The sequence below is a fragment of the Mustela lutreola genome, chromosome 3 (assembly GCF_030435805.1).
Source record: "Mustela lutreola isolate mMusLut2 chromosome 3, mMusLut2.pri, whole genome shotgun sequence".
Classification (NCBI taxonomy): domain Eukaryota; kingdom Metazoa; phylum Chordata; class Mammalia; order Carnivora; family Mustelidae; genus Mustela; species Mustela lutreola.
Genome location: NC_081292.1, coordinates 63,714,031 through 63,728,769, shown reverse-complemented (window position 1 = coordinate 63,728,769; position 14,739 = coordinate 63,714,031).

Here is a 14,739-nt window from a genome sequence, read left to right as displayed (position 1 = left end):
CCCAATCCCATCTTGTTTCATTTTTCCGTCCCTGCCCCCTAAACCCCTCATGTTGCCTCTCAAATTCTTCATATCAGGGAGATCATATGATAATTGTCTTTCTCTGATTGACTTATTTCACTAAGCATAATACCCTCTAGTTCCATTCATGTCGTTGTAAAAGGCAAGGTTTCATTTCTTTTGATGGTTCCATTGTATATATATACCATCTCTTCTTTATCCATTCATCTGTTGATGGACATCTAGGTTCTTTCCATAGTTTGGCTATTGTGGACATTGCTGCTATAAACATTTGGGTGCACGTGCCCCTTTGAATCATTACATTTGTTATCTTTAGGGTAAATACCAAGTTGTACAATTGCTGGGTCGTACAAGAGCTCTATTTTGAACTTTTTGAGGAACCTCCATGCTGTTTTCCAGAGTGGCTGCACCAGCTTGCATTCCCACCAACAGTGTAGGAGGGTTCCCCTTTCTCCGCATCCTCGCCAGCATCTGTCATTCCCTGACTTGTTAATTTTAGCCATTCTGACTAGCGTGAGATGGTATCTCATTATAGTTTTGATTTGTATTTCCCTGATGCCAAGTGGTGTGGAGCACTTTTTCATGTGTCTATTTGCCATCTGGGTGTCTTCTTCGCAGAAATGTTTGTTCATGTCCTCTGCCCATTTCTTGACTGGATTATTTATTCTTTGGGTATTGAGTTTGATAAGCTCTTTATACATTTTGGATACTAGCCCTTTATCTGATATGTCATTTACAAATATCTTCGCCCATTCTGTCAGTTGTCTTTTGGTTTTGTTAACTGTTTCCTTTGCTGTGCAAAAGCTTTTGATCTTGATGAAATCCCAATAGTTCATGTTTGCCCTTGCTTCCCTTGTCTTTGGCGATGTTCCTAGGAAGAAGTTGCTGCAGTTGAGGTCGAAGAGGTTGCTGCCTGTGTTCTCCTCAAGGATTTTGATGGATTCCTTTCTCACATTGAGGTCCTTCATCCATTTTGAGTCTATTTTCATGTGTGGTGTAATAAAATGGTCCAGTTACATTTTTCTGCATGTAGCTGTCCAATTTTCCCAACACGATTTGTTGAAGAGGCTGTCTTTTTTCCATTAGACATTCATTCCTGCTTTGTCGAAGATTAGTTGACTATAGAGTGGAGGGTCTATTTCTGGGCTTTCTCTTTTGGTCCATTGGCCTATGTGTCTGTTTTTGTGCCAGTACCATACTGTCTTAATGATGACAGCTTTGTAATAGAGCTTGAAGTCTGGAATTGTGATGCCACCAACTTTGGCTTTCTTTTTCAACATTATTCTTGCTATTCAAGGTCTTTTCTGGTTCCATATAAATTTTAGGATTATTTGTTCCATTTCTTTGAAAAAAAATGGATGGTATTTTGATAGGGATTGCATTAAATGTGTAGATTGCTTTAGGTAGCATGGACATTTTCACAATATTTGTTCTTCCAATCCATGAGTATGGAACATTTTTCCATTTCTTTGTGTCTTTTTCAATTTCTTTCATGAACACTTCATAGTTTTCTGAGTATAGATTCTTTGCCTCTTTGGTTAGGTTTATTCCTAGGTATCTTATGGTTTTGGGTGAAATTGTAAATGGGATAGTAAATGTAAATTGTAAAATAAGGATAAATCCTTAATTACTCTTTCTTCTGTCTTATTGTTGGTGTATAGAAACACAACTGATTTCTGTGCAATGATTTTATATCCTGACACTTTACTGAATTCCTGTACAAGTTCTAGCAGATTTGGAAGTAGAGTCTTTTGGGTTTTCCACATAAAGTATCATATTATCTGCAAAGAGTGATAGATTGACTTCTTTGCCAGTTTAATTTCTTTTTGTTGTCTGATTGCTGAGGCTATGACTTCTACTACTATGTTGAATGGCAGTGATGATAATGGACATCCCTGCTGTGTTCCAGACCTTTAAATTGGAGAAAAGGTCTGGAACACAGACCTTAAACTGGAGAAAAGCTCTCAGTTTTTCTTCATTGAGAATGATACTCACAGTGGGTTTTTCATAGATGGCTTTGATGATATTGGGGTATGTACCCTCTATCCCTACACTTTGAAGAGTTGTGATCAAGAATGGATGCTGTACTTTGTCACATGCTTTTTCAGCATCTATTGAGAGTATCATAATACTTTCTTAATGTATTGTATCACATTGATTGATTTATGGATGTTGAACCAACGTTGAAGCCCAGGAATAAATCGCACTTGGTTGTGGTGAATAATCTATTTAATGTACTATTGGATCCTATTGGCTAGTATTTTGGTGAGAATTTTCACATCTGTGTTCATCAAGGATACGGGTCTGTAATTCTCTTTTTTGATGGAATCTTTGGTTTGGGGATCAAGGTAATGCTAGCCTCATAAAATGAGTTTGGAAGTTTTCCTTCCATTTCTATTTTTTTGGAACAGTTTCAGGAGAATATGAATTAATTCTTCTTTAAATGTTCGGTAAATTCCCCTGGGAAGCTGTCTGGCCCTGGGCTCTTGTTTGTTGGGTGATTTTTGATGACTGTTTCAATCTCCTTACTGGTTATGGGTCTGTTCAGGTTTTCTCTTTCTTCTTGGTTCAGTTGTGATAGTTTATACATCTCTGGAAATGAATCCATTTCTTCCAGATTGTCAAATTTGCTGGCATATAGTTGTTCGTAATATGTTCTTATAATTCTTTGTATTTCTTTGGTGTTGTTGTGATCTCTCTCTTTCATTCATGATTTTATTTATTTGGGTCCTTTCTCTTTTCTTTTTGATAAACCTTGCCAGGGTTTTATCAATCTTATTAATTCTTCCAAAGAACCAGCTCCTAGTTTTGTTGATTTGTTCTATTGTTTTTTTGGTTTCTATTTCACTGATTTTTGTTCTGATCTTTATTATTTCTCTTCTCCTACTCGGTTTAGGCTTTCTTTGCTGTTCTTCCTCCAGCTCCTTTAAGTGTAGGGTTAGGTTGTCTATTTGAAACCTTTCTTATTTCTTGAGAAAGGCTTGTATCGCTATATATTTTCCTCTCAGGACTGCCTTTGCTGTGTCCCACAGATTTGGAACAGTTGTGTTTTCATTATCATTTGTTTCCATTAATTTTTTCAATTCTTCTTTAACTTCCTGCTTGACCCATTCATTCTTTAGTAGGATGCTCTTTAGGCTCCATGTATTTGGGTTCTTTCCAAATTTCCTCTTGTGATTGAGTTCTAGCTTCAGAGCATTGTGGTCTGAAAAATATGCAGGAAATGATCTCAGTCTTTTGGTACTGGTTGAGAACTGATTTGTGATCCAGGATGTGGTCTATTCTGGAGAATGTTCCATGTGCACTAGAGAAGAATGTGTGTTCTCTTGCTTTGGGATGGAATGTTCTGAATATATCTGTGATGTCCATCTTGTCCAGTGTGTCATTCAAGACCTTTATTTCCTTGTTGATCTTTTGCTTGGATGATCTGTCCATGATCTCAGGGTCCTGGGATCGAGCATCCCATTGGGCTCCATGCTTAGCGGGGATCTGCTTGAGATTCTCTCTCCCTCTGCCTCTGCCCACCCCTCCAAAAATAAATAAATACATCTTCAATAAAATCACATAAATTCTTCCCCAAAGTTCAAAAGAAGTGAAAAGTTCTTCATCTAAAACCAGATGGGTAAATACTTTTTTCACTCAAGTACAAACTCCAATCAGCTGTTAGTGGCTCCTGGAATATTACATTAAGAAGGATTCTGAAGCCTTGATCATGTTCAAAAAAAAATCACAGTGATCTTATGAACTTTTGTTGGTGTAGGAATGTAGCACCTAAGACATTTATTTGTCTTTTCTGAGTGTTTAAAATATTATCCCATTAAATTAAGGGCAGTAGAGTGCATTTTTATAGATGTTCCTTCTAAACAGTTTTTCCAAAGGTATGACCATTTGTATTTTTACTTAAAAAGACAAGTTTCGGGATGCCTGGGTGGCTCAGTCAGTTAAGCCGCTGCTTTCAGCTCGGGTCACAATCTCAGGGATCTAGAATCAAGTCCCACATCAGGCTCCTTGCTCAGCAGGGAGCCTACTTCTCTCCCTGCCTCTGCCTGCCACTTTGCCTCTCCCCTTTCTTGTGCTCCCTCTCTCTGACAAATAAATAAATAAAATCTTAAAAAAAAAAAAGGACCAGATTCTATTGGTGCTTTACGTAGAGCATACTATAGTTAAATAAGGAAGAACAAGAAAATCAAGAGTGGGAAATAAATATATTAGGTAAGAATGCCTTCAGTATAATACTTGAATAACTTCTATGGTGAAAAGAGTAACAACAACCAATTTAGAGGAAAATCTCTTTGGACAAAGCTTGGTAGCCAAAGGAAGTTTACAAACTAGTATAGTAGCCATATTTTCCAAGCCTAAATTGGAACATAAAATCCCATCAATGATTTTTTTTTTTAGGAATGACTAAATTTATTGATATAAAGATATTTTGCAATGATAGTAAATAGATATTAAAATTAAATAGCATTCAAGAATGTTTTAAGTGAATCACCTTTGTGTTCAATGTGATATTAAAAAGATACACAAATATAGCGTATTGGGGAATGGACTTGGAAAATACAGGACTGATTATTTAAATAGCAGAAGAAGAATTTTACAGCTGCTGCTCTCTGATTTCTCTAAAGAAAAGTCCTTACATCCCATCCTGCCAGACCCATCACCTCCCTGACATTCATCACCTCCTTTAGCTTCTGACTGAAACCTGTACATAGGAGATCAACTGCTCTGGTCAGCTAGAAACACACATTTCTCTCCAGAATGAGCTACTATTCTTAAAAGCAAACTGTCACTCTGGTTCTGGGAGCTCAGTTTCTAGACACTTCCTAGGTTAGCAGTAATTTCAGGGTCATTCACATTCAATTCTAGATTCTTACCCTTTCGGACTCCTGAAATTTCCCCTTCTAACCATTTGCTTACTCACCAGGGCTGGCTTCATTTTAGTTTTAGTTTTATTTTCTCTGGTGACTGGTCAATCTGTTATTTTATTGAGCAGTCTAGGAATTCTTCAGTAGAGTACGAATTCCTCCAAATTCCAGGTCTATTGTCCTTGCTTATGACCTTTAGCCCCAGTTTAAGATTTTTCTGTAGTTGTCTGAATTTAGCTTCAGGACACTTTGTCAAGCTCAAGCCTACAAAGTCTTTTTAATGTAGCATCACTTGTCAGACTTACTCCAGATGATTGTTTTTTTCTCTTTTGGCCACAATAAATATAAAAAGGGATGCCAGTATATTAATAAAGTTGAAGCTCAGGTAAACCAATTACCCTTACTTTAATGCCCATCAATAATCCTTTCATTTTATCATGTTTTCTTGCTACCTTCTACCCTGTTAGATATTTGTGCTTGAATATTAAATCAAGCTTGCCCATTCCTCAATTTTTTTCTTCCTATTCTTTGATCCTATACTGAAATCATAATGCTGGATTTGTGACGTCACTCTCAATTGTTTCCAGATGGTTTCTCAGGCTGATCAAAAAGAAGGTGAAGCCAATATATGTTAGTTAAAAATAAGATCTTCAAACAGGGAGATGGTTCAGGGAAAAAAAAAGTATAATAATAATGTTGAGAATACAAAACAACTGTAGGTAAATTGTCTTTTCTCTCTGTCTTAAAGTCTTTGATCAATTGTGCCAATGTATGAAAATTTGAACTCTAAAGAGGCTGGGCAGCTTTCTAAACCCAAACATCAAAAGCTTTGCTTCCATTAGAAAAATTTAAGCCCATGATACTTTGAATGGATTTAAAATTCTCTAAAATAAGCTCTAATAATAACCTTTACAAACAGAAAGGAAAAGAACAGTAGGTTATGTGGCTTCGTGCTACCATTTTCTCTGGTACATTAGTTTTCCAAAGATGGCATTTTGGCTTGTACCAAATAAAAGGGCAAAGGTTACCAAATACAAGCCTGGGGAAGCTAGAAGAGAGAACAGCTATTACAATGGAGGGGAAAATCTAAGCTGTCAGCTCTGAATGGATAGAAGTAGCATGTGTGAAATTGACAACCAGCAACAGCATGACACCTCAAGAAGGACTAGGAAATTAATTCTTCCAGCATTCCTATTTACTGTATGAGAGCTATAGCTCTGTAGAGTTTGGTTCAAGATTCATGGAGAGAAATGTTCTAGTCTTTGATAACTTGAATAATATCCAGTTGTTGTTTAGAAAGCAATTTAACAAATAAAATATCATAGTGAGAATGGTAGAAAATGATACAGAGAAAAACATAAATAAAGAATAAAAATCATCCATCATCCAACCTCCAGAGAGGCAATGTTAACAACTGGGTACATTTGTCTCCTCTAACACATGTTGAAACCAACTTGCATGTATAATTTTGATTTCTCCCTTTTTTATTTAATATTATGTTACAAACACTTTCCCATATCAGGAAAATATCTTCATAAACATTGTTGCTAATATTTATAGAGCATTCTGGCGTATGAATATACAAACCTTATTTACCTTACCGTGATTAATTCAACTATTATCTCTTGCCCTATTCTAAAATAGATATTCCACTGAACAACTGGAGTGATCTTTAAAACACTCACAGTGTATCTCACTACTTTCCTTTTTTAAAACAATTCAATAACTTAACAGGCTCTTTGGGGCTTTATGCCCTTGCTGCTCCATCAGGATCATCTGGGAACGTAGAAATACCGAATCTCTCTACCTCCTCCTAGACCTTCTGAATCAGAATCTGCATTTGCACAAGATCCTCTAGGCACATTGTGGTTGAAAAGTGTTGCTCTTCATGATCTGGCTCTCCAGCTGCAGCACCAGCCTCACAGGTCCAGCCTCTTCAGGGCTTACTGGAATTCCACAGCGGACAAGTACCCTCAGTGCCTCACTTACTGCCCCTTTCCCCAACAGAGCCTTCACAGGTGTTAGGAATGGAATGTTCGTGTCCCCCAAATTCATGTGTTGAAGCTCTAACTTCCTATGTGATGATATTTGGATATGGGGCCTTCAGGAGATAATTAGGTATAGGTTAAGTTTTTGAGATTATAACCTTCATGACAGGATTAGCACCCTTATAAAAAGAGGATACCAGAGCTCTCTTGCTTTGCCTGCTTATGCTCGATTTCCCTCTCCCAAGGGAGGACACAGAGAGAAGGTGGCAATCTGGAAACCAGGAAGAGAGCTCTCATCAGAACTTGACCATATTGGCACTGTGTGCTCAAACTACCAGTCCCCAAAATCATGAGAAAATAAATTTCTGTTATTTAATCTCGTCAGTGTACAGTATTTTGTTGTGGTGGCCTGAGCAAACTAAAATAGCAGGTCTGTGCCCTATACTCTTTGCCCAGAAAGATCTTCTCTGACTTTTTTTTTTTTTAAGACTTTATTTATTTATTTGACAAAGAGAGAGAGAGATCACAAGGAGGCAGAGAGGCAGGCAGGATGGTGGGGTAAGCAGGCTCCCTCATGACAGAGAGCCCAATGTGAGGCTCCATCCCAGGACCCTGAGATCTGACCTGGGACAAAGGCAGAGGCTTAACCCACTGAGCCACCCAGGTGCCCCTCCTCTGATTCTTTACCACATGAAATTTCACTTTTCTTTCAGGTCCTAGTTTGAAGTGCAAGTGTGAAAGATTCTAGTATCCTGACAATATAAAGAACTCTTAAAATTCAACAACAAAAAAACTCAAACAACCCTATTTATAAATGGGCAAAGGACATGAATAGACATTTCTCCAAAGAAGATATCTAATTGTCCCACACAAATATGAAAAGATGCCCAATGTCATTAGTTATCCCAGAAATGCAAATGAAAACCACAGTGATAGCCCTTCACACCCACTAGAGTAGCTAGGATCAAAAAAACAAAACAAAACAGAAAGAAATAACAAGTATTGATGAGGATATAGAAAAACTGGAACCCTCACACACTGCAGGTAAGAAATCAAGTGGTGCAGCCATTACAGAATACAGTCTGGTAGTTCTTTAATAAGTTACACATAGGATTAGCATCCAACCCAGCAATTCCACTCCTAAGTATACACCAAGAGACATAGGTACAAAAACTTGTTTACAGATATTCAGAGCAGCATTATGCATTACAGCCAAAGTGGGAAGCCACCCAAGAGTCTACCAATTTATTGAATGGGCAAATGAAATATGATATATCCATAAAACATTAATTGGCCCTAAGAAGGAATGAGGTATTAATATGTGCTGCATCATGGATGAATCTTGAAAACATTATCCTAAGTAAAATAAGCCAGGAAAGACCATATAGTGATTCCAAGGACACAAAATATCCAGAATAGGCAAATTCATTGAGACAGAAAACAGAGTAGTCATTGCAAGGGCTTTTGCTGATGCCTGGAATGGAAAGTGACTGCTTCTGATTTCTGCTTCACAAAGTCGGGGTTACTTTTTGGGGTGATAAAAATGTAACACATTCATAACAGGCAACACATTCATAACAGGCAACTATGATGATGATAGTTGCCTGTTATGAATGTAGCTACTAAGTTGCATAATTTAGAATAGTGAAAATGGTGAATTTTGTTATGTCTATTACACCAAAATGAAAAACATTTTGGGTGGGGGGAGTAGAAATGGAAGATTTTTAAAAATTTTTAAAAATTAAAAAATAGGCTGGGAGATGAATAGAGACAGATTAAGACAAAGAAACCAAGATAAAAGATGATTCTAGGGGCACCTGTGTGGCTCAGTCTGTTAAGTGTCTCCCTTCAGCTCAGATGATGATCCTGGAGTTCCAGAATTTAGTCCCACATTAGGCTTTCCTCTCAGCAGGGAGTCTGCTTCTCCCTCTGATCCTCCCCCACCTCACCTTGCTTGTGCTCTCTCTCTCTCAAAAATAAAATAAAAATTTTTTTTAAAAAGACAATTCTAAAACTATTCCTGTGAAACCCAGCCATCCTCATTTTTTTAAACAATTCTTTATATTTGATGCTACTGGTAATCACATCTTCTTAAAACTGCTCTGGATTTTCCCAGATCAAAAAGAAGTGCTTTTTCACACTTCACCGCTGGGCACAGACCTTTTGTTTTGGTCCTTCCTTTCTTGGAAGCTGGAAATCATCTAGCTTGTGTGTAGTCTTCACTCTTCTCCTGACCTCAGAGATGGGTATTTCCAACTCTCCCACCATCCATACTCTCAACATATTTATAACTTCTCTCTGAAAATATCCCTCATCTTCCACTTTTGTCTCAGACTCTGTTGGCCAGTCATCAGAACACAGGGAATCCTGAACCCGGGGGACAGGAGTGAGCGGCAAAGTCACCTGGTTGGCCAACGCAACTCTGAAAAATGGCAGTCATCTTATACTCAACATTTCCCTTCATTCAGGCTCTCCTGTGAGTCAGTAAACGTCTTGGTCTTTCCTTCAAAAGGCCCCTGTATCCACCTGCATGCTTCCAACCCCATTGCCAACCCCTAGATTTAGGTTTTCAACACCTCCTGTTCAGGGCCTGTAGAGGCTTCCAGGCAGGTCTCCATGGATCCCCCCTGAGTCATGCGGCTAGGTAGGTAGCATGCCTAAAACCACATCAGGCTTGCCGAAAAAGGATTTAGGAGATCATTGAGTCAATTGAGAGAAGATGTGAGAGCCAGCATGAACCTCTACATCCTGTCTAAGACTTTGCTGATTCCCAGACTATTAAGAGACAGGGAAAGAAGCACTGAAAGATGAATTTAAAGATAACCATGGCCCTGCCTCCCCAACAGATGGTCAGGAGGGCCAGTGTCATGCTTGAAGGGAACAAATAGTAGAGTTTCATAGAATCCCATGACCAGGAGCTCACGCACTACCCTATGTGCCATTTGAAAAGCTCCACGGTCCAGGAATTATCCCTCCTTCTCCCACACATGTGTCTATAAAGTCAAAACAAAGGAATAAGGGATTTGACCCAAAGGGAAGGTTCCTGGGGTAATTTCTGGGGAACTTGGTACCTGTATTTGATAGTAAACGGCTGCCTAATGAAGGGTCCTTGAGGGCCACAGGGGTAGCAGAAGACTTTTTTTTTTTTTTTAAAGATTTTATGTATTTATTTGACACAGAGAGAGAGAGAGAGAACATGCAAGCATGGGGAGCAGCAGGTAAAGGGAGAAGCAGACTCCCCATTCAGCAGGGAGCCCCATACAGGACTCAATCCTAGGACTCTGGGATCATGACCTGAGCTGAAGGCAGAAGCTTAACCTAATTATCCACCCAGGCACCCTACAGAAGACTTTAAAGTGTACCCCGAAGCCTTGAAACTGTCTCATTTCATGGACAGCAAAACCAAATCTCAGGCATGTGCAGTAACCCACCCAACATAACTCAAACTACAGGTAGCAGAGCCAAAATAGAAGCGCGACTGCTTACTTCCCATACTAGTGCTCACTTTCTTTCTCATTATGCCTGACATCAATCTCTCCTGAATAGCATAGTCCTCCTAGCAGGGGAACATTTGAAAGATATCAAAATAGTAACATTGGGGCACCTGGGTGGCTCAGATGGTTGGGCATCTGCCTTTGGCTCAGGTCCTGATCTCCAGGTCCTGGAATCAAGCCCCACATCGGGCTCCCAGCTCACAAAGGAGCCTGCTTCTTCTCTCTCTCCCTGCCTCTCCCTCTCTCCCTGCCTCTCACCCTGCTCCGGCTCTCTGTCTCTCTCTCTAATGAATAAACAGAATTTCTAAAAAAAAAAAAAAGTAACATAATTCTCAGTAATCTTCCTTCAGAGAAATCCATCTCTCCCAATCCCAGGAATGAGACAACGGTCAAGGGGCCGTCACATTTTTAATATCAAGACCTTCAGAGAGCCCGCAGACAATAGGTATTATGGGTACTCATTGCCATGCACAATGAAGAGTGGGGAAATGCTAGATATGTCCTGAGCTTACTGGCTTTTTTTTTTTTTTTTAAGATTTTATTTATTTATTTAAGAGAAAGAGAGAGAGCAGGAGCAGGAGGAGGGGTAGAGGGAAAGAAAGCAGCAGAGTCCCCTCTGAGCGCAGAACTACACTCGGGATTCGATCCCAGGACCCTGAGATCATGGCCTGGGCCAAACGCAGATGTTCAACCCACTGAGTCACCCAGGTGCCCCCAAGCTTACTGTGTTAATAAAGGAGGCAGCAATGCCCACAGATCTTTATGTTGCTGCCTCATTAAGTACGATGACAGAGGTATGAATGAAGTGAGTAAGTAATGATGAGAAAGCCATGATTATCTCTGTCTGTGAGGTTAGAAAATATTCTCAGAAGGAGTACCTGAGCAGGACTTTGCAGGGTAAAAGTTCTATAGGACAACGGGAGAGGGTATGTTCTGGCTATGTGCCTGCGTTTTTAATGTTGAGAACTCACTCCCAGCTCTTGCAGTCCTGCTTATTGGAGAACAGTGGTTGCCTGCCCTCATGACAGGCTCCTGTTCAGACACTTTGTTTCAGTCCATGCAAAAGTTCCTGGTCCCCTTGGTCCTTATCTGCTATTTCCAGGAAAGTATTTAATATCAGGACAGAATGAAGAAAACCTGTGGCTTGGCAACCATCTACTAATTAGGTGAACACACACCTTCCAGATTCTGCAATGATTTTCTGCTTTCCTGGCCCGAAATGTTTTTTTTCTCTCTGATCATCAAGAACCCCAAATCTGATCCAAGCTTCTATACTACAACTGCATTCCGCCCCGCCTAGCTTAGACTGCTAAATCGCCGTGACACTTGACCTCTTGCCAATCCACTTGAATTCTGAACCTTCTCCAATTAGTGAGACTTCCAACTAGATCTCTCTCTCTCTCTGACTCTCTGTTTCCCTTTTCCCTGCCAGCCCCTGCCTCACGAACCTACTTCATAAGCCTTCTCCCATCTTGATTCTTGCTTTTACCACGCATCCTTTTCCTTGACTTGCATACGGCTCTGTTCTGCATTGGGTGTCCACAGAGCGACTGAAAATCCCATTTTTGATGGTATCTCCAAATTGGACTACATTTACAGACCCAGAAATCCTCCAAAAGAATTGGGGGGGAAAACGGTTGTCGTGCAACTTAAATGTATGTCCTATTTCTAGCCTTTTGCTTGCTTTTGTGTACTAGGAATTACACTACTTTTGAGAAGTCTTATAGTCATTGTATGAGTGGCACAATTATATTGTGGCACCTTTTATATTTGTGGGTGACAGGTATGAGGTTTCCAATGTCAGTATTTACCACGCTTAGTGTATACCACGTGGACGTATGAAGACACTGTTGTCTCATTTTTTCCTCATATGCCGGAAAGATCCCTTCCACTTTACATTCTTCTTCACAATATTGACACCAACAGGGGTTTGCAGAATTTGGTCCCCAAAAGCCAAAGCAGAGGTGAGGGAGAAAGAAAGAAGGAAAGATGGGAGAAAATATTTTTTCCCGATGATACAATGTTATAAATGTGGTTAACATTGGGACAAGTGTCAGAAGCCTAATTCATGTGTCGTGTAACTAAGTGTAACTAAATTACTCGGTACTGTGGAATGTCGCTCCCTAGCTTAGCAAAAGGTCAGTTCCAGGCACAGCTTCGGAATAGGCAGAGATTTTATCTGATGTCTTTCCTGCCACCCCTCCCACGTCACCCACCCTGCAGCACCCTCCCATGCAAACTCCAATATCCTGATCGTGAGTTGGCAAATTTCTTCTCTGAAGATTAAAGGACAGGAGGTTTTTATTTTTAAAACTACACCTATTAAACTAGATAAGCCTCCATCAGAGGAATTTCAGATATGAGAGAGGTCAACAGGGAGAACAGTTTCTGTTAGGATCGGTTCCTCTACATTTCCTCCTCATAATTCTCAGATTAAAAAACCTAAAATTCCAAGGTTTTGCAGTGATTCTCAGGGCTATTCAAGGTAGGAGATTTGCAGTGCATGGTACTGGGTTAGGGGAGGTATCAGGTCAATTTTAGACACCAAATGTCATTTGGCTGAAGATTCTCCAAAGAATCGTCTTCCCCTCTCCTAGAAGACTGGGCTTCTATTTTTAGTTTGATATTATATTGAGTTCATTTTAATAGACTCAAACAGTACAGATAGAGCTCTGAGGAGTTTTTAAATTTTTTTCCAGATCCATTGCCTGCCTTGCAGCCATGGTAGACTTTATGTTTAGTGTCTGATATTTATGATTATGATAATACCATAAATATCAGATAACAGTAGCATGTAAAGCAACAATAAAACACTTTGTGTAGTCCCTTTTAAAGACTACTGCTTTCCAGAGTAACAAAATGCAAATGCTTGGTTGACATTTCTGTTCTAAAAGATGATCAGGAGGCAGGGATTTGGAACCCTACCCTTTGTTAGCTCTGAGTGTGACCTGTGGAACTTTCTCCCAGTGAATGCTCTGTAGGGGGCATTTCTCTAAAAACAAATTACCCCTGAATTAAGGTCTTACAAATTTATTTAACTTCTGGATTACCATTTCAAAAAAGTATGCTAAATTTATTCAAGTGACTCTAGAAAATATTTTATTAATGACTTCAGAGTCAAATGCTAAAATCTACAGTGCCATCCTCATTGAAGTTCTTTGAAAATCAAGGTCTGGTATATTTGTCTCTTAGAAAAACTTAATTTTTTTTTATCAATAAAAGAGTATTTAACTTAGAAGATTTTTAAAACAAATAAGCAAGTTTAATCAATTTGCTGGGTGACTTAGACAGCCAGGTAATCAAAGTAAAGGATCCCAAATCATACCAAGTTTTCCTTTTTAACATCTTAACAAACCACTTAAAAAATATTTCTGGGGGGATAAAAGTGAAAACCTTAGGTAGTCTTCTCGAAAAATGCTGGAACCCTCTACATTTACCCTTTGGCTACTTTTGAATCTAATTTCTAATCCCATAATTGAGTTCACAGTTATTTAAACTATTTTCAAACATCGTTTGGGGATTAGAACTCACTTCTGGTTCATATGAAGCATTAGAAAATCATGCGTGTTGTTATCCTAAGAAAGTAGTACATACCAATTAAAATTCCCCTGGGATTAATTAAAAAAAATTGTATTTAATGACTGCCATGGGGATTATGTATCATATATATATATATATATATATATATATATATATTTTTTTTTAAGATCAAATATATATGGTTATTAGGCCCTGCAAAAGATACAGAGGCTTAGAACCATGAAAGCTGACCAACAATCAGCTATTGGGAACATAGTTGTAAACAGGTGGATGGAATGACCTCAGCACTATTTAACACAACCTGAGCACCTTCTAGGCCCTAAGTACTCCAGCATCCTCAAGTTGGAGAAGTGGGTCAATGAGACCCCTTCCCAGTAAATCCAAGAGAACATTCATTGCAGGAAGATTCGTCTTCATGGTTCACTTGTGTCTCTCATTCCAAAGCAAAAATGGAGAGTTCTTTCTATAATGTACAGAAAACCTCTTCTTGTGGAAGGCATCCTTAGACTTCATGAACACACAGAAAGATGTGAGGTTGAGGAGACTCTAGCAAAGTTCTAGGAGACGCTTGATGGAGCACTTACCACCTTAAAATGCTTATTATTAAATAGGAGCGCCTAAGTGTCTTAGTCATTGAGCATCTGCCTTCAGCTCAGGTCGCAGCACTATTTAACAGCCCAGGAGTCCTAGAATCTAGCCCTGCATTGGGCTCGCTGCTCAGAAGGAGGCCTGCTTCTACCTCTCCCACCCCCCTGCCTGTGTTCCCTCTCTCATTGTGTTTCTCTCTGTCAAATAAATAAATTGAATCCTTTTTTAAAAATTCTCATAAAT